The sequence below is a fragment of the Bos mutus genome, chromosome 26 (assembly GCF_027580195.1).
Source record: "Bos mutus isolate GX-2022 chromosome 26, NWIPB_WYAK_1.1, whole genome shotgun sequence".
Lineage (NCBI taxonomy): Eukaryota > Metazoa > Chordata > Mammalia > Artiodactyla > Bovidae > Bos > Bos mutus.
This window is the reverse complement of record NC_091642.1, coordinates 2,123,022-2,144,209: the sequence shown is the minus strand read 5'-3', so window position 1 is coordinate 2,144,209 and position 21,188 is coordinate 2,123,022. Positions and strand designations below refer to the sequence as shown.

Here is a 21,188-nt window from a genome sequence, read left to right as displayed (position 1 = left end):
GGAGTGGCTACACGAGAGTCAACTCTCTCAACTGTTCACTTAATTCAAGTGCCTTTTATTACATGCATTTATACCTTGAAGTTGAATTTTTTTTAAGGAAGAGATGCTTTCAGGAAAACAAAAGCCAGGAGAACATATTTCTATGAGAACTGCCCCTCCAAGACACCCAAGGAAGGGCGGTTCTTGAGATTCAGGGAGATGGTCTCAGAGGGGAGCCTGCAGGTGCTAGGAGGAATGAAGAGCCTGGTTCCCGGCCTTGGTCCCCTGGGTCCACCCCTTAGGGAGGCTTTCGGAACGCACACCCTCCATCAGGGCAAGTCCTGGGAAGGGACCCTGCGGGGGGCACCTCGTCCTGGAGCCGCAGACATGGAGCTGGGCGCCTGCACTGCCTGTTCTTACGGCCCAACCCAAGGAAAGTGAAAGTGAAGTCACTCAGTCATGTCCGACTCTTTGTGACCCCATGGACTGTAGCCCACCAGGCTCCTCTGTCCATGGGGTTTTCCAGGCAATAGTCCTGGAGTGGGTTGCCATTTCCTTCTCAAGATGATCTTCCCCATCCAGGGATCGAACCTGGGTCTCCTGCATTGTAAGCAGATGCTTTACCATCTGAGCCAGCAGGGAAGGAAGGTTTCATTGTAATAGCGTGAGGCTGCTGGACAGAGGGCTCTGCAAGGGGACCCATGCTGAGCTCGTGAGACATTTTAGTGGTCACTTTAAGGAGATGCTGATGAGTGCAGGAGGCGCTCCCGAGTCCAGCACAGACGTGGGCCACCGTGACGACCCCAGTGCCAGGGACTAGCCGCTGCATCTCCCGGCTCAGAGTTTCCTCGGCTATACTGTAACCGTTCATCCTCCGGAAATGTCTGTTTGACACGGATTTGAGAACAGAGATGAATAAAACATAGGGCTCTCGGGGATGGAAAACCTGTGGTACAAGGACTTTGGGGGTGCACTGATAATAAACACCTGTGAGAACTGCAGTTATGGAATGGGATGTTTTCCAAACCCTGACAATAGCGATCAAAATAATAACACCCGCGCTGACAAGCACAGAAAGGGGTGAGCGTGGAGAAAACCCTGGGCCTTTTAAATCTCCCAGCGAAGGGAGTCAGTTGTTAGTGAGTAAATGGAAACTCTATCTAAATAAAGGGCTAGACCCTAGATATTTTTCATAATGTTTTTATTTTTAAAATCGCAGGGGGATCTTGTAGGAAGTAAAATATAGAGATATTTATCTAAAAACCAGAAATTTCCTCGACTTCGCCTCTGTTCTTTTTGGTTTAATCCTAGTAAAATCAAACTTAATGTCCTCATAAAACAGTACTGTATATTATGACTCTGCTGAGGCAGAATGTTATTCTCCCATATGCATGCTTTCTATTCTATCTGTATATAAGTCAGAAAGTCTACCTTGATGTTCATATGATACTAATAGTGTTTATTACTAGGAGGTAAGATTTGGGGGTTATTTTTGGAAGAGTTCAGTTCAGTTCAGTCGCTCAGTCGTGTCCTCTTTGTGACCCCATGGTCTGCAGCACGCCAGGCCTCCCTGTCCATCACCAACTCCCGGCGTTCACCCAAACCCATGTCTACTGAGTCGGTGATGCCATCCAACCCTCTCATCCTGTGTCGTCCCCCTCTCCTCCCGCCTTCAATCTTTCTGAGCATCAGGGCCTTTTCCAATGAGTCAGTTCTTCACATCAGGTGGCCAAAGTATTGGAGTTTCAGCTTCAACACGTCCTTCCAATGAATATTCAGGACTGATCTCCTTAGGATGGACTGGTTGGATCTTCTTGCAGTCCATGGACTCTCAAGAGTCCCTTGAGAGACTCTTGGAAGAGTACCCTCCAGCATTTTTATTATTATTTTTATTACTCTCCCATAGCAATAGTAATAGTAGTGAGCCGACTGAGTGACTAAGCACTGTTTATTTAAAAGTTTAAATGCTTATTTAGCGGTCTTTGTGTTCCTTGGTCCTCTGTATATTTTAACTGCCTTAATCCCCGGAACAAGCCTATGAAGTAGACCCCAACTTCATGGACTAGAACATCAGGGAACAGAGAGTTTATGTCACACTTCCAGGGGCACTGCCAGGGCCAGGGGCTAAGCCTGAGGGGCCTGGCTCTGAGCCGTGTCCTTCTCTGCTGGACTCCACCCCTCTTAGCAGGAGGAATTTTTATCAAACTGGACACTAGTTGGTGACTGATCAGGAAGCAAAAACTGTACCGGCTGCTAAGCAGGAATAATTTAATATAAAGTTGTTAACCAGGTGACTGGTAAACAGACAATGCTGAAGTGTCACGGAGGCTGTGACGCCGAAACCACTGCCGAGGACGGCAAGGGGGTGCTGAGGCGCTTCAGAGGCTGTGACGCCGAAACCACTGCCCAGGATGGCAAGGGAGGGCTGAGGCGCTTCAGAGGCTGTGACGCCGAAACCACTGGCAGAGGGTGGCAAGGGAGGGCTGAGGTGATTCAGACTTTGAGCCAAGAGGGCACTTCCCTCAGAGCTGAGCACCAGACCTCAGAGCTGGGTGCTGGCTGGCTGGAGAAGAGTTATGGGGGGGTGCTGAGACCCAGGGCTGTGAGGGGGTGCGTGGAGTGTACCAGGCTGATCCTGCTGGCTTGGGAAAGGCTGCAGGCTGTTTTCATCTACAGGAAACTTCTGGGAAGTCCACTGGGAAGACTTCTTGCTGGGATGACATTCGTTGTAACCACCCCAGACTACTAATGGTAAGAAAGCAGGAAGCACACTGGACCGTGATCCCCTTCCTCCTGTTCCACACCGACAGTCTCTCCTCTTGGCAAAACCTAATACTGAGCCGCCTGGAGAAGCAGAAATGAGGTTGGAAGAGTGTGGCCGCAGCATCACAGAGCAGAGGACAGGAGAGTGGGCTTGCAGCTGGGAGACAGCCGTGTGATTGCCGGCACAGTGCAGCCGTTTAGCTGCTGTGAGTCCACATGCGCTTGTCATCGGGCACTTCCGTACAGTGCAGACACAGTCTGTTTCCACTTAACGAGATCCAGCGGTCCTTCACACAGAGGTACTCTCCCGCTCCCCACCTCGAGGAGACCCATGCCCACCAGTCAGACTGCTCATCTCTGGGAGACAAGCATGCTGTCCATCTGGGCTGATGTTCAACACCCCTGAGGACCCGGTCACCTAAAAACTCTGGTGTAAAGAGCATCTCCTAGGAAGCGTGCATAAAACAACAAGGGTCAGAAGAAGAGAAGAAGACAGGTTATACCTGCAAAGGCAGTCCTGAGCAGGGGACTCCACATGACACTTATCGCATCATCATCGAGAATCAGAGAGAAGGCTGGCAGGGAAGTCAGGATTGGGGGAGGTTAAACCAGTGACTTCAGGAAAAAGGGGAGACAACACCTACAGGCAGAATTCCCCCCTCCCCCACCTAGGTGAGTCTTCTATAAAGATGCGTGCTAAGTGCTAAGTCACTTCAGTCGTATCTGACTCTTTGCAACCCCATGGACCATAGCCCGCCAGGCTCCTCTGTCCGTGGGATTCTCCAGGTAAGAAGACTGGAGTGGGGTGCCGTTTCCTCCTCTGAGGGATCTTCCCAACCCAGGGATGGAACCTGCATCTCTCATGTCTCCTGCTTTGGCAGGCAGGTTCTTTACCACTGGGGCCACCTGGGAAGGAGGTGGACCTCTGATCTCTGGCTTTACCTGCAAGACAAGGTGCTGGGGGTCCTGTGAAGAGGAGGAGCAGTTCTGGGAGGAAGGGAGGCAGTCCTGGGGTATCTCTGCGTGTGGAGACAGAAGTGCAGTTCTGATGACAGTGATGGCTGTAGAGGGTCAGGTCCAACTCCACAGCCAGCTGAGCGAGGGCCTGAGTCAGAGCCAGCTGGGTTTGGGGCCAAGCTCCAGATCTTGGTAGCTGGCTGCTACACATGCTGCTCTGAGCTCGGGACCCTGAACTGCAGGACGTGTGACAGGAGCAAAACGGGAACTGGGCTCAAGGCTGCCTGGAACCAGCCAGTGCTCCACCACCTTCAGCCTCCTGGACTTTCCTTCTCCCAACCTCACTACTCACTGAGGGAGGGGAGGTAGGGAGACTTCACAGAACAGAGCGCAGCCTCAACTCAGATACTTGTCGTTCAGTTGCTAAATTGTGTCCGACTCTTTGCAGCCCCATGGACTGCAGCACACCAGGCTTCCCTGACCTTCACTATCTCCTAGAGTTTGAGCAAACTCGTGTCTGTTGAGTCGCTGAGGCCATTCAACCACCTCATTCTCTGTCACCTCCTTCTCCTCCTGCCTTCAATCTTTCCCAGCATCAGGGTCTTTTCTAATGAATCAGTTCTTTGCATCAGGTGGCCAAAGTATTGGATTTTTAGCTTCAGCATCAGTCCTTCCGATGAGTATTCAGGGTTGATTTCCTTTAGGACTGACCAGTTTGAACTCGTTGCATTCCAAGGGACTCTCAAGAATCTTCTCCAACACCACAGTTCGAAAACATCACTTCTTCAGTGCTCAGCCTTCTTTATGGTCCAGCTCTCACATCCATACATGATTACTGGAAAAAGCATAGCTTTGACTATCTGGACCTTTGTCAGCTAATCAGATAGGCTTGCTTTCAAATCCCAGCTCGGGCACCCAGCTGTGTGACCCAGGACAGTCATTTCAATCCTCCGAGCCCTGGTTTCTCTCATCCAGTCTCAGCGAGTTGAAAGTGGTGGAAGTGGAAGGCGCTCAGTCGTGTCCGACTCTTTGTGACCCCGTGGACTATACAGTCCCTGGACTTCTCCAGGCCAGAGCACTGGAGTGGGCAGCCTTTTCCTTCTCCAGGGGATCTTCCCAACCCAGGGATCGAACCCAGGTCTCCTGCATTGCAGGCGGATTCTTTACCAACTGAGCCACCAGGAAAGCCCTAGTAAGTTGGGGCTGTTATAATCAAAGTGCCATGGAATTTACTTCTCAGTTCTGGAGACTGGATATCTGAGATCCGGGGGCCAGCATGGCAGGGTTCTGGTGAGAAGCCCCTTCTAGGTTGTAGCTGATGGGTTTCTCCTGTGTCCTCAAGTGGATGGAGAGAGGGCCAGAGGGCTCTGGGAGTCTCTTATAAGGGCATGAATCCCATCACAGGGGCCCAACCCTCATGACCTTTCATCTCCCAAAAGTCCCCCTTCCTAAAACTATCACTAGGGTTAGGATTTTAGCATAGGAATCTGAGAGGAGCACAAACATTCAGTCCTCAACAAATGCCCAGCATTTGGGATTCTTTTCTTGATCAGCATGGCTATGCCCTGGCCTGGTGCCTGGCTCCAGGGGATGGGCAATCAGTTTTGCGACTGGCAGTCCCAACAGTAACATGCCTTTGGGAATCACCAATACTTCTGTTCATTAACCTGGAGTCAATCAGACTGCTTTCAGGAAGGGGTCCCCAGGAATCAGCATGGTTACAACTGCAGAGAACACTCCATCAAACCCAGCACTTCTTCCTTCCTTTGCAAAGGACTGATTGGGTTTGGAGTGTATCCTGATGACTGGCACATGCGTATGTGCTGTCTCTTCAGTTGTGTCTGACTCTTTGTGACCCCATGGACTATACCCACCAGGCTTCTCTGTCCATAGGATTTCCCAGGCAAGAATACTGGAGTGGGTTGCCATCTCCTCCTTCGGGGAATCTTTCCAGTCCAGGGACCCAACCCGTCTCCCTCACGTCTCCTGCACTGGCAGGCAAGTTCTTTATTGCTACTGCCACCAGGGAAGCCGACGGCACAACCTCTTCTATTTTATAAGCCAGGACCCTGTCTCTTCAAACCACTGACCTGCTCCAGGGGCTGCCAAATCACTGCTAGGACCATCCTGACCAATACATTCCTCCTCCTGAGAAAAGGTGTGGGTTGTACACCAGGATACAGCGGTGATGGGGATCTGAAGTTGTGACATTTGGGATCCAGTCTGTAATTACAGAGACTTGCACTTTCTCATCTGTTAAGAAAAAGTAAGGGAAAGTAATGATGTGATTCACAGAGGTAATAACATTCAGAAGAAACAAAGTGATACCCGTTTTTTAAAGGTTTGGGTGAAAAGAAATGTGCTTGTTTCTTTTTTCACTGTGAATGGAAATTAGATGGCAAGACAAGAAGGTTTACATGGAGGAGTAAACAGATTCCTACTGAGACACAGTGATCATCACAGTTGTAGTTATATGAAGGAGAAAGAAGCTTTCTTCCGAGTGAGATGGGAAAGCCTTCTTGTTTACATAAGAACAGAGACTAGAGGGGCTGGGAGCAGGGGAATCGCTGCTCACCATCAAATGAGATAGACAACGTGAGGATGGGACCTTTGTCAAGGGCCTGAGTGAATGATTCTGGGTCCTGGAGGCCTGGGGAGCCAGGGTCACTGGTGGCGTGGGCTGGCCTGGGTGGCAGGAGAAAGCAGAGGTTTCAATGTGCAGGAGGAGGGGCCAATAAGGGCCAGGATTAGAAATCCTGGAGGCGTCCCTTGGGATGGACTGTTTGCTTCCAGCTGTCGGGTCCTGGAGAAGTGACAGGTAAGAAGGAACTGGATGGAGGGCAGGGACTCAGACCCATGAACTCGGGGTGGAGACCCAGTCCCTGGAGTCCGGATTCCTGGGGGTGGCCATGCCAGGAGACCAAGGCAAGGCCAGTGCCTGGACCCAGGTTAGGGGACCGTCCCTTGGCTGGGTTCTCCTAGGGGATCTACCTCAGCACCTGGGGTGACAGGGAACCCCCAGGAAGCCATGGGCAGCAAGAAGGCTGGTGAGGAGGAGCTGTTGTGTTCTTCTCAATAGGGGCGGGCATTTCTCAGCCCCGTGTCCCTCATTTGCAAAAGGCAGGAGCTGTAGGGTTGTTGCAGCAACTGAACGTCACAGTGCATCTTTCTCCACAACTACTGGCCATAATCACTCAGTCTTCCTCATGCTCTTACTCTGGCCCTTGCCCCCAAAACTGAAGCCAAGAGTTATGACAGAAGGTGCTGGAAACTCTCTGTCAAAACAGGCAATTCTCAAGCATGTCTAGAAGAAGCTTTGATCATGCTCGGTCTCTCTGTAGCACATTTTTGAGTTTTCTTGTAACACGGACATTCTGCCCTCCCTGCCCCACGCCAGCTGTACAGTCAGACCCTAAAAGCAGTGAAGCCTGGAAGGCAGGTGTTCTGGGCTCAAACCCGGTCGGCCTCTCGAGCTGTGTGAATTTGCAGGTCACCTCACACCCTACGCCTCGTTGTCCTTGTCTGGGGCTTCCCTGATAGCTCAGTGGTAAAGAATCCACCTGCAAGCAGGAGACCTCAGTCTGATTCCTGGGTCAGGAAGATTTGCTGGAGAAGGGATAGGCTACTAACTTCAGTATTCTTGGGCTTCCCTTGTGGCTCAGACAGTAAAGAATCTGCCTGCAATGCGGGAGACCTGGGTTCAGTCCCTGGGTTGGAAAGATCCCCTGGAGAAGGGAACGGATACCCATTCCAGTACTCTGGCCTGGAGAATTCCATGGACTGACTGGGGTCGCAAAGGGTCGGACACGACTGAGTGACTTTCAGTTTACAATGGGGCTAAATGACCCCCTTCCCCGGGCCCCACAGGTTCAGTGCAGCCAGAGACTCAGGCTGAGGGCCCCAGAGGGTCCTGTGTTCCTTTTCACCCCCAACTTTCCATAAAGGAAAGTTCTTTTGTGTAAAATAAAGAGCTGTCCCAGTTTTCTATTGTTCTAACTTAAGAGGGGACAGAAGAGACAGAGGAGCGACAAGCAGGCGCCGCTTCGTGGGCCCCTCGGTCACGGAGACGCAGACCCTCTCCTCTCTGCCTGTCACCTCCCGCCCCTTGGCTTTTTCCAACCGTAAAAAAGCGCAGCTCGTGAGGGTGCCCCCCGGCCAGAGGGGTGAGAAGTGAGTCGCTACACTGGATGGTTCATGCTAAAACCCAAAACACAGCAAGTGTCTAATAAATTATTATTATTGTTCCTAGCATCACCCTGATTCCCAGCACCATTTTCCAAGAAGAAACACCAACGTTTCTAAAGCAGCAATTAGACCGATGAGTGCTCAGCAGCCGGCTTGTTGTGGGGACTCTTCTAAACGGCCAGGCCCCCTGATTGATGGCCATCTGTGTGCTGGCTCAAGAGAGGCCTTCAAATGACTCAGCTTGGTTTCAGGAACCCGAAGGTGGTAATAAGCACGTGTCAGTTCTGCCAGCCCCGTGTTTGACACTCCAGCAAGATAAGTGATCAAAACGCTATTTTAAAATTAGCCAGCTCATGACCTTTCTGTTGCTCCGTGTGCTGGAAATGTCAGGATTAAGGAAATCATGGGGACTCGCTGTGAGGCTCGCTGTCAGGAATGCAAATCCAGGGGGAGCAGAGACGAGAGGAGCCGTGCATCCTTGGTCGCCAGCGCCTGGGCGCCCGGCTGTTTCCTTGGAGAACTGGGTGCAGGTGTGCGCTGGCGTGAAGGTGATCTGACCCCGGGGAGCCCCAGGCGCCTGGCACCATCATGCAGAGGCTCATCGCCGGGAGAAGCCAAGCAGGAGAGGCGCCAGGAACATTGCAGAGGGTTACGCACGTGCCTTGAACAGAGGGTACGACAGCCCCTCTGAACGCGATCGCAAAGCTCTACTTGATGACAGTGATTGTAACACAGCTGTATTCCAGTTATTCCAAATCCTGTCTTTAGCTAATGTGAGCTGCCAGTAAACACAGGAGAGCGACAGCAGGGAACAGAAATGCTGTGCAAAGCGGGGCGTTTCCCTTGCTTCAGATCCGGGATCCTCACCCATATTTTCAGTTTTCATTGCTCACAATAAGGATTTAGGAAAGAACTTTCGAACACAGCATGTTTCTTGAACACCGACTCCACGGATGTGAGCTTGAGCAAACTCTGGGAGATGGTGCTGGACAGGGAAGCCTGGGATGCTGCAGTCCATGGTGTGGGAAAGAATGAGATACAACTGATCCACTGAATAATGATGGCAATGTTTCTTAGGCTCCGGGGCAGGGAGATGGGACCTTCCCGGGTGTCTGCCAGCAAGAAAGGGAGGCCAGCTCCCACGGTCCACGCTAGTCCCCATCTGGGGTCCTGGGCAGTCCAGCCTCAGGGCATAGAATGTGGATTCAGGCCAGATGGAGCAACACTGGGCTGCCCGTATCAGCATCCAGGGTTGGTAAGGCGCCAGCAAACGCCTTCTGACATGTGTTTCTTTTCATGCATTGAACATATTTTGAAGCAAACACCAAGGTGATTTTACACAGCTTGATGAAAGACATTGGTCAATTCTTTTCACGAGGACTGTGTGGGACACATTCTGCCTTACAGGGTCTCCCCGGAAATGGGGGTCAACCTGTCCTCACCTCTCCACCACCAACAACCTCTCCCCAGGCCTACGGTTCCAGGGTCATCCAGCAGCTCCCACCCAGCCCACTGTCCAGAGGTACCAGCCCCTGCTGGCCCTGTAGGGCTGAGCTCCCCTCCGTGGGGCAGCTCAGGGGTCCCAGCAGTCAGGAGACGCAGCCTCACCAGCCCTCTCTGTCTACAGCCGGGTTATCTGTGTTGGCGCTGATGACACGGGTTGCACCAATGACCTGAAGGGTGACCCCCTCCCACCCTGGTGTGCCTGGAAACCATCCACCACCTCTGGATCCACCTTGATCCAGCTCTACAGCTCAGGGTCCCCTCAGCCCTTCCCCAGGGCCTGGCTCCAGGCAGCAGGCTCGGGTGGTGAGGAGTTGAGTTCATTCATCTTTGATGGGGGGCCCATCACCCCAGTCCCCTCCTGTACCACTGGGGACCCCACAGGGGCCAGTCTAGCAACTCACCTGCCTTGATGCGTGAATCCTTATCCTCTAAGCAAACTCAGCCCATCACCACACTGATTCTGGGGGTGCACGCTGGCAGTTCTAGGCAGAGTTTCCCACTCAGGAAGGCCTGCGTGGGAAGGTGGTGAGGCCTTGCTGTGGACCACGAGACCATGAACCACGAGAGTTGGGGGCCCAGGTGCAAAGTGGTAGCTTCGTCTTAAGTGATTACTTGGGCTTCGTTTGTAGTAGGGACAATCAGAAGCAACAGAAACGTCCAGCAAGTGACAGTCAAGGATGTGATAGTAAAGGGACTTCCTTAGCAGGTCAGTGGTCAAGACCCCGTGCTTCCAATGCAGGGGGCGCAGATTCTATCCTTGGTCAGGGAAATAATATCCCACATGCCACGTGGTGCAGTCAAAAATAAAGAAAAACCGAATACGATGGTCTAGTCAGGGGACGATGCTGGATGGAGTCACACAAGACGAAGCTCTCGGAGGCCGGAGGGGACCAGAGCATCCTTGATGAGACGCATTAAGTGGCCAGCGTGCCCAGAGCATGCTTCGCTTCCACAGGTGCAAGTCTGTGTCATAAAATCCTAACAAAGGACACGCTGTGGGGAATGGTCAATAATTACGACGTAGAAAAGAATGAGAGGATGATGCCAGAAGGGTGACCTTTTTGACTGATGACGTGTGGGGTAGACTGTGCTACTTTATAAAAAAATTATTTAATTTTCATGCTGTGGCTGCACAGGGTCTTCGTTGCTGGGTTCGGGCTTTCTCCAGCTCTGGCGAGCGGGAGCCACTCTCTAGTTGCGGGGCGTGGGCTTTGCATCGCGGGGGGCTTTGCAGTGCGGTGGCCGCTCGCCGTGCGGCGGGCTTTTCAGCGCAGTGGGCTTTTCAGTGCAGCGGGCTTTTCAGTGCGGCGGCCGCTCGCCTGCGGCTAGCAGGCTTCCGTAGATGCAGCTCGTGAGCTCTAGCGCGCAGGCTCAGGAGTCGTGGCCCACGGGCTCAGTCAATCTAAGGCATGTGGGATCTTCCTGGACCTGGGGTCAAGTCCACGTCCCCTGCATTGGCAGGCAGATTCTTAACCACTGGGCCACTAGGGAAGCCTGCTGTCACCTTTTTATGGATTGGTTAGATGATTTTCTAAAGAGTAAATTATTAATTTCAAAAAAATTAAAAATAGGACCAAAAATCTCATTAAAAAATGGGCAAAGGATCTTAGACATCTTCCCAAAGATATGCAGATGGCCAAAAGACACACAGAAAAGTGCTCAGCGTCACTAAGTATCAGGGAAATGCCAATCAAAACCCCGATGAGATAGCGTCTGACACCTGTCCAAACGCCTATCATCAGAGAGACAACAGATAACTCCTGTTGGTGAGGATGTGGGGACATTGATACAGCCAGTGTGGGAAAGAGCACGAAGACTCCTCAAAAAATTTAAAAACTAGAACTACCACATGACCTGGCAGTTCCGCTTCTGGGTGTTTATCTGAAGAAAGTGGAAATGCTCACTCCCAAAGATATATTCACCCCCATGTTGACATCAGCATTATCTACAATAACCAAGATAGAGCAGCCATCTAAGTGTCCGCTGATGGATGAATGGATAAAAAAGATGTGGCACATAAACGCAGCAGAATATTACTGAGCCATAAAAAAAAAAAAAGGAAATCTTGTCATTTACAGATACATGAATGGACGCTGAGGGCATTCTGCCAGGTGAAACAAGTTGGACATAGGAAGACAAATGTCGCTTACATATGGAATCTAAAAAAAAAAAACAAAAACTCAAGCTCGGGCTTCCCTGGTGGGCCCGTGGATAAGAATCCTCCTGCCAATGCGGGGGATACAGGTTCAATCCCAGATATGGGATGATCAACCCACCACAGGTCAACAAAGCCCACACGCCACAGCTCCTGAGCCTGCCCTCGAGAGCCCGAGCTCCTCAACAAGAGAAGCCACAGCAGCGAAGCCAGAGGGGGGCCCTCGCCTGCCGCGGCTGGAGGGAGCCCCTGTGCAGCACTGAAGACCCAGCAAGCCAAAAGAGGGACTATGGGCTCTTGTCTCACAGTGGGTTTTTTAAAAAACAAAACAAACAAATAACCTCGAGCTCATAGACGCAGAGAACAGACAGGTGGCTGCCAGAAGCAGCGGTGGCCGGTGGAGGAACTGAGTAGGGGGCAAAAGGCACAGACCCCAGTGATAAACGGAATGAGCCGCAGGACAGAAGGCCCCGCCTGCCAGCTGCAGTCGACAATATTGCGTTGCGTATTTGAAAGTTGCCAAGAGGGCAAGTCTTTAAAGTTCTCATCACAAGAAGAAAAAAAAAAATCCATAAGTATGTCTAGGGATGAACGGTAACTAGATTTCATAGAGTGGTCAGTTTCCAGCATACACACACATCAAATCATGTTGTCCACCTGAAGCTAATATGGTGGTGGTGATTTAGTCACTAAGTCGTGTCTGACTCTTGCAGACCCATGGACTGTAGCCCACCAGGCTCCTCTGTCCATGCAATTCTCCAGGCAAGACTACTGGAAAGGGTAGCCATTTTCTTCTCCAGGGGATCTTCCTGATCCAGGAATTGAACCCAGGTCTCCTGCATTGCAGGCAGATTCTTTACCAACTGAGGTATAAGGGAAGCTCTAAACTAAAATAACTAATGTCAGTTATACCTCAGTAAAAAAGACAATCTGAACATGCTGCTTGGCAGAAGGTGACATCAATTGCTCCTTCATAAGGGTACCCACGGTAGCAGGAGAAATGACTCCTCAGTTCAATTCAGTTCAGTCACTCAGTCGTATCTGACTCTGTGCAACCCCATGGACTGCAGCACGCCAGGCCTCCCTGTCCGTCACCAGCTCCTGGAGTTTACTAAAACTCATGTCCATCGAGTCGGTGATGCCATCCAACTGTCTCATCTTCTGTTGTCCCCTTCTCCCACCTTCAATCTATCCCAGCATTGTGGTCTTTTCAAATGTCAGTTCATCACACCAGGTAGCCAAAGTATTGGAGTTTCAGATTCAGCATCAGTCCTTCCAATGAATATTCAGGACTGATTTCCTTTAGAATGGACTGGTTGGATCTCCTTGCAGTCCAAGGGACTCTTAAGAGTCTTCTCCAGCACATCACCTGAAAAGCATCAATTCTTCAGTGCTCAGCTTTCTTCATAGCCCAACTCTCACATCCGTACATGACCATTGGAAAAACCATAGCTTTGACTAGATGGACCTTTGTTAGCAAAGTAAGATCTCTGCTTTTTAATATGCTGTCTAGGTTGGTCATAATGTTCCTTCCAAGGAGTGCCTTTTAATTTCATGGCTGCAATCACCATCTGCAGTGATTTTGGAGCCCCCAAAATAAAGTCTGTCACTGGTTCCATTGTTTTCCTATCTATTTGCCAGGAAGTGATAGGATCAGATACCATGATCTTAGTTTTCTGAATGTTGAGCTTTAAGCCAACTTTTTCACTCTCCTCTTTCACTTTCATCAAGAGGCTTTTTAGTTCTTCTTCACTTTCTGCCATAAGGGTGGTCATCTGCATATCTGAGGTTATTGATATTGTATCAATCTTGATTCCAGCTTGTGCTTCTTCCAGCCCAACATTTCTCATGATGTACTCTGCAGATAAGTTACATAAGTAGGGTTACAATATACAGCCTTGACGTACTCCTTTTCCTATTTGGAACCAGTCTGTTGTTCCATGTCCAGTTCTAACTGTTACTGCTTGACCTGCATACAGATTTCTCAGCAGGCAGGTCAGGTGGTCTGGTATTCCATCTCTTGAAGAATTTTCCACAACTTGTTGTGATCCACACAGTCAAAGGCTTTGGCATAGTCAATAAAGCAGAAATAGATGTTTTTCTGGAACTCTCTTGCTTTTTCAATGATCTAACAGATGTTGGCAATTTGATCTCTGGTTCCTCTGCCTTTTCTAAATCCATCTTGAACATCTGGAAGTTCACGGTTCATGCACTGTTGAAGCCTGGCTTGGAGAATTTTGAGAATTACTTTACTAGCATGTGAGATGAGTGCAATTGTGCCGTAGTTTAAGCATTCTTTGGCATTGTCTTTCTTAGGATTGGAATGAAAACTGACCTTTTCCAGTCCTGTGGACACTGCTGAGTTTTCCAAATTTGCTGGCATATTGAGAGCAGCACTTTCACAGCATCATCTTTCAGGATTTGAAATAGCTCCACTGGAATTCCATCACCTCCACTAGCTTTGTTTGTAGTTATGTTTCCTAAGGACCACATGACTCCAGGATGTCTGGCTCTAGATGAGTGATCACACCATTGTGATTATCTGGGTCATGAAGATCATTTTTGTATAGTTCTTCTGTGTATTCTTGCCACCTCTTCTTAACATCTGCTTCTGTTAGGTCCATACCATTTCTGTCCTTTATTGAGCCCATCTTTGCATGAAATGTTCCCTTGGTATCTCTAATTTTCCTGAAGAGATCTCTAGCCTTTCCCATTCTGTTGTTTTCCTCTATTTCTTTTCATTGATCACTGAGGAATGCTTTCTCATCTCTCCTTGCTATTCTTTGGAACTCTGCATTCAAATGGGTATATCTTTCCTTTTCTCCTTTGCTTTTCACTTCTCTTCTTTTCACAGCTATTTGTAAGGCCTCCTCAGACAGCCATTTTGCTTTTTTGCATTTCTTTTTCTTGGGGATAGTCTTGATCACTGCCTCCTGTACAATGTCATGAACCTCCATCCACAGTTCTTCAGGTACTCTATCAGATATAATCCCTTGAATCTATTTGTTACTTCCAATGTATAGTTGTAAAGGATATGATTTAGGTCATACCTGAATGGTCTAGTGGTTTTCCCTACTTTCTTCAATTTAAGTCTTAATTTGGCAATAAGGAGTTCGTGATCTGAGCCACAGCCAGCTCCCAGTCTTGTTTTTGGTGACTGTATAGAGCTTCTCCATCTTTGGCTGCAAAGAGTATAATCAATCTTATTTCTGTATTGACCACCTGGTGATGTCCATGTGTAGAGTCTTCTCTTATGTTGTTGGAAGAGGGTGTTTGCTATGACCAGTGCATTCTCCTGTCAAAACTGTATTAGCCTTTGCCCTCCTTCATTCTGTACTCCAAGACCAAATTTGCCTCTTACTCCAGGTGTTTCTTGACTTCCTACTTTTTCATTCCAGTCCGCTATAATGAAAAGATCATCTTTTTTGGTTCTAGAAGGTCTTGTAGGTCTTTATAGAACCGTTTAACTTCAGCTTCTTCAGTGTTACTGGTTGGGGTATAGATTCAGATTACTGTGATATTGAATGGTTTGCCTTGGAAACGAACAGAGACCATTCTGTCGTTTTTGAGATTGTATCCAAGTACTGCATTTTGGACTCTTTTGTTGACTATGATGGCTACTCCATTTCTTCTAAGGGATTCCTGCCCACAGCAGTAGATATAATGGTCATCTGAGTTAAATTCATCCATTCCAGTCCATTTTAGTTCGCTGATTCCTAAAATGTCAGTGTTCACTCTTGCCATCTCCTGTGTGACCACTTCCAGTTTGCTTTGATTCATGGATCTGACATTCCAGGCTCCTGTGCAATATTGCTCTTTACAGCATCGGACTTTACCTCCATCACCAGTCACATCCACAACTGGGTGTTGTTTTTGCTTTGGCTCTGTCTCTTCATTCTTTCTGGGGTTAGTTCTCCACTGATCTCCAGTAGCATACTGGGCACCTACCGACCTGGGGAGTTCCTCTTTCAGTGTCCTATCTTTTTGCCTTTTCATACTGTTCATGGGGTTCTCAAGGCAAGAATACTGAAATGGTTTGCCATTCCCTTCTCCAGTGGACAATGTTTTGTCAGAACTCTCCACCATGACCCATCCATCGTGGGTAGCCCTACATGGCTCATAGTTTCATTGAGGTAGACAAGGCTGTGGTCCATGTGATCAGATTGGTTAGTTTTCTGTGATTGTGGTTTTCAGTCTGTCAGACCTCTGATGGAGAAGGATAAGAGGCTTATGGAAGCTTCCTGGTTGGAGAGAATGACAGAGGGGAAAACTGGGTCTTGTTCTGATGGGTAGGGCCATGCTCAGTAAATCTTTAATCCAATTTTCTGTTGATGGGTGGGGCTGTGTTCCCTCCTTGTTGTTTGACCTGAGGCCAAACTATGGTGGAGGTAATGAAGACAATGGAGACTTCCTTGAAAGGTCCCATGATACACTGCTGCACTCAGTGCCCCGACCCCGCAGCAGGTCACCACCAACCCACGCCCCCACCGGAGACTCCTGGACACTCATGGGCAAGTCTGGGCCAGTCTCTTGTGGGGTCACTGCTCCTTTCTCCTGGGCCCTGGGCAAACAAGGTTATGTTTGTGCTTTACAAGAGTCTGTTTCCCCAGTCCTGTGTAAGTTCTGGCAGTTCTATGGTGGGGTTAATGGGGACCTCCTCCAAGAGGGCTTATGCCATACCCGTGTCTGCTGAATCCAGAGCCCCTGCCCCCACAAAAGCCCACTGCCTACTCATACCTCCACAGGAGACACCCAAACACAGCTCTGTCTCAGTCTCTGTGGGGTCTCTGGGTCCTGGTGCACACAAGATATGTTTGAGCCTTCTAAGCATCTCTGGAGAGTATGTGGTTTGATTCTAAACACGATTTTTCCCTGCTTACCATCTTGCTGGGGCTTCTCCTTTGCCCTTGAACATGGGGTATCTCCTCACAGTTGCTCCAGCACTACGCAGCTGCCACAAACCACAAATTCTTTTCTCTTCAAGCTTTAGTAAAATAATCCAACATAAGGCTTAATTCATATAACTGGTAAGCACTCCAAAAAGCCAGCTTAGCCTTTGAGGAAGGTCCACACCGAAGTGTCATGGTGAGCTTGCCACCATCCAGAACATTCTAGGCCGTTGGCCAGTCCAGGCTGGTTTCCGTGGTTCAGTGTTGACATACTTGGACCCAGGCAGAACATTTTTCTTTTTGTTTTCTGGGGTTTTTTGCTCACCTAAAACTTTTGTGCATGTTTTGTTTCAGCTTCTGAAGGAGAGAGAGAGAGCTAGGAGCTTTTCTCTGATCATCTCCTGGTTTAAAGTGTCCGTCATGGGCGCCCTGGTGTCAAAGGCAGTTGCCGGGGTCCAGCTCCGGTGGATCCAGGGAATTCGAAAGGGAGACGGCTTTGGCGATCAAGATACAATAGAATTAAAGATATAAAGAGTGATCAAATGAGGATGGCTCAGTGAGGAAATTCAGTGGAGAAAAGAGACTGAATAACTTGGTTTATGTGGAAAGCTAAAAAAATTCCAAGACAAGGAATTTGTGTCGCCTACGTAGGCCGCAGGCGTCCTCCCGTCCTCCCGAAGGAGAGGAGACACTAAGGCCTCCCCGGTCAGATCTTAGAAGCCCAGGCATAATTAGTAGGCTTGATGAGCCTCCACGCTCCAGATGGGAATTCAGCCAGAAGGTGAGAGAAAGAACGACATGGGGAGACCAAGCTTCGGTGAACAAGGCCAGCACTTTATTTTCCAAAGGAGTTTTTATACCTTAAGTTATGCATAGAGGATAATGGGGGAAGGGGTAGGGTCAGCAGTAAGCCAGGCTTTCTTCCTGCAAACTTATCATATACAAAAGTTTAAGTGAATTACATCATCTTCTGGCCAAGAGGCCTGTTAACATTTTATGACCCTTTCTTCAGAAAACTTATTTTTCTCTAAAGGTGATTATTTAAAGTCAGGCGCCACCCTCCGAAAGCATTAGATAAAGTTGCATTCCTATAGGGCAAAAGTGTGGTGGGCTATAACAAGAAGAGAATTAACTCAACGGTCCAAGGTTATAAACACTAAAGCTACTACTTACATTCCTATACACCAATTATATTAATCAATACACTGCCAGGGACACAGTAGGTAAGGGATATGGAAACTTAGCAGCAAACATTGGCCCAACAAGTGAAAAACCCTTCACCAATACAATTTCTCATCAATCTTTTACCTGCTCAAAGGAATCTGTATTTAGACAGTTTAGGACATCTCATGCCTCTCACGGTTGGGAGGCTCTGAACAATCACATGTGGCCAGAAGAACCTATTCAGGCAGGCTAGAGGACTTCCAAAGGAGTTTGTAGGTTGAAACACTTGTTACGCCCAGGAACTTTATTAACTGGAGCTGTAAGTTAACTCTCTTTCAGAGAGAGGTGGTGGGGGACAGCCCCCCGTAAAGTCAGAGGTGTAGGTGAGAGCACAAAGCAGAAAGTAGGCAGACTCTGGTTTTGGGGGTAGGTGCTCGAGAATTCCCAGGGGGACTCCTGACGCCCGATTCCGCCTTTGCGTATGCTGAGCCTCCTTCCTCATGACCTTTGCCATGGGTGGAGTTCCTCACGCTGGCTCCCGGCAGGCAGTGATGGGCTGGGGCCTTCTCCCATTCACTCTCACTTCTGCTCCTGTTCCCTTTGCTGGGAATTCTTTTCCTAAGTTAAAGGCAATATCCCCTGCAGCCACTAATGAGAAACCCTGTAGCAGTCTTCTGTCTTCCTCTTTCTCAGTTTTCACATTCGATCAACAACCTCTTCTCGCCAATTTTACCCTCAAATGCACCCAAACCTCCACCTCTCCCAGTGCCTCTGCCCCCTGCCTGCTGGGCCCACCACGCCTCAGCTGACCTTGACGCCCTTGTTTATTGCAATGGCCTCTGATTGGTCTCCCCACCTTCAGCCTCTCTGGTTCCAATCCATTTTCTGTGCTTTACTCGGTATGTCTTAAAGAAAGACTGTTCCACTCCCCAGTTTGCAAGTGGACAGTTTCTCTTCAGCCACAGGACAAAGGTCAGTCTTCTCAGAAGACACACAAGGTCCTTTTGCACTGACTCCAGCTTGCTCTCCCGCTTTCGCCGCTTGCTTCCAGGACACACCTGCCCTACAGTCACACGAGTCTCCCGCCTCTTCTGCAGGGACTCAGCCCTCTGTCCTTCAAAGCACAAAGTGCACAGGCACCCTTGACGGTGGCTCCCTCTGCCCGGAGTCTTGTGAACCTGCCTCAGGCCTGGAAACTCTCGGTTCATCCATCAAGACTCAGCTCGGCAGGCGCTTCTTCCAGGAAGCCTTCCTGGAAATCCCCAGAAGAACCTGGTTGGATCATCCTTGAATGAGCATCTTTCCCACCTGGCTCCGAGCTCCCCAGGGATGGCCTCTCCTTCCTCACCCTTCCTCCCATTTCTGCAACTGAGCCTGGCACACAGTACCAGCCACTGGGTCATGTCACCTTAACTAAATGTGAACAAACACATTCTCCGTTCAGAGAAATCAGGAGTCAGCACCACGAACACCTGTTTCTCAATGATTGGTCTCCTCTATAACTTCTTGAAAGACCTTGGAGTTCAGTGTGAGCGAAGGGGTTATTCAAATGTCTCATTGGGAAGATGTGACTTACAAGTTTGGGCTGAAATAAAATCAAATTGAAAAAAAAGTAGTCATCCAGGACTTAGTTTTTGTCTAAAAATATAAACCATGACATGGATACAAATGTATTCATTTTTCTTAAATAGTTCTTATCACTTAAGAGATGAGGCCTGTTAAAGCACTCAGGCTATGCCAACATGGCACTGATTACAGAATTTATAATTGGTATAGATGTAGTATAGAAGAAGGGACAGACCCTGCTGGCATTAAGCGTTTCTGTCAAGACATTTCTGAGAATATGGAGAAGCAAAATGTGATAAGAAACCCAGGCAGTCTTTCTATTTTCCAAGTTATTTACAAGATCAGCAAATAGCGATGTTTATTCAGCATATACTATGCATGAGGCAAGTTTCTTGGGGCTGGAAGTGAGGAGAAAGACAAAGAGAAAACAGACACATCTCTGTTTTTAAGGAGAGTGTGTGAACTCTATAGCTATTTCCCTCTCCAGGGGATCTTCCCAACCCACGGATGGAACTCAGGTCTCCCGCATCGCAGGCAGATTCTTTACCAGCTGAGCCACCAGGGAAGGCCGACAGACGTTTAGTGCGGTGAAATATAAATTTTCAAATATTTGGATATTGCACAGTCTATTCAAAAACTATTTCCGTTCAGCTTGTCCAAAAGCCACTTTTTAATTTCAATCCCAGTTTCTGTTTCTCCTAAAAAGTAAGATTGGTGGACGTGATATAATATATGCAGAGTCACCCAGAATGAGTCGCCATGACAGAGGCTTCCAGCGGCATTTATTCAGGACTGAATTGAGCCCGTTGTTACTGCCTGGGATCCGCAGACAAGAGACACGGGAGCTTATGACAAGAGACATGAAACTGAAGAATGCCCAGGGCTCTGCCAGACAGATTCTGATAATGTGAGAACAGAAGGTGATGTCAGCTGGGATTTTCTTACATGTCAAACTCGTGCCAAAACCCGGAAAGTCACCTTGACTTCTCCCACTTGCCCTGGCAACTTGCTGCTTGGTTCTGAAGAACCGTCCACCGATACCCTGCAACCATGTCTGAGACCCATTCTCTGGGCCTCCATCCTTAACACTCCTAGCCTGAAAAATAAAATAGTCTTATTTTCTGTCCAGACTGTTTCAACCATTTCCCAGTGGGCTGCATTATCGCCAGAGTTGTCTTTTAAAAATGAGAAGCTAGTCCTTTGTTCTTCTGCTTAAACCCAAGCAATGATTCTCCTTTGTCTATAGGATAAATTCACATCCGGAACGTGACAGCAGATGCTTCATGGCACCTTCCGGGATTATCTTCTCCAAATCCCTCCCCCCAGCCTCCTCCCTTATCTTTTGCTGTTGCTGTGATCAGTGGCTCAGTCAGGTCTGACTCTTTGCGACCCCATGGACTGTAGCCCGTCAGACTCCTCTGTTCGTGGGATTCTCCAGGCACGAATACTGGAGTGGGTAGCCGTTTTCTTCTCCAAGGGATCTTCCCAACCCAGGGCTTGAACACACATCTCCCACATCTCCTGCATTTACTGAACCACCTGGGAGATCCCCAGGCTTGAATGGTTCAGAGCATAGCAGTGTTTTAGGAGGCTGGCTCTGGTGCAAGCTGATCTACCAGAGACGAAGGTACCTGGGTGTCTGTGACCAAGAGGGTGTTCTCTGGAGCCTCTGCCGTGCACAGGTTGGAGGTCAGAGCCTGGCCCCTTGGGCAGCGCTGTCCATTTTAACCTGTGTCAGGATCTCCCCGGGGGAGAGATCTTGTTCACAGACTCCTGGGCTGCACCCTTGAGCTTCTGATTCAGGTGGAGGGATGTGGACCCTACAGGGCCATCATCAAGCCGGCCACACCTACCCTGAGCTGTCAAAGCAGGCTGCTATTGAACAAGGACCCACTGGCATCATCTCCCGTGGGGATGGTGGTGTGTCACGCTCACAACCCCAGGACCAGTCAGGCCTCTGGGGCTGTTTTCAGAAGCAAAGGAAAGTAAGTTATTTCATGGAGTTTATCCAGGATTCATGGAGA

At 49.1% G+C, this 21,188-nt stretch overlaps 1 non-coding gene across 1 annotated transcript; it reads right to left on the bottom strand.

Annotated features, from left to right (window-relative positions):
* Window positions 1-549: 549 nt before the first annotated feature.
* On the bottom strand, window positions 550-621 carry TRNAC-ACA (transfer RNA cysteine (anticodon ACA)). Its single transcript has one exon. It is a non-coding gene; the product is annotated as a tRNA-Cys (tRNA).
* Between the last annotated feature and the right edge of the window lie 20,567 nt (window positions 622-21,188).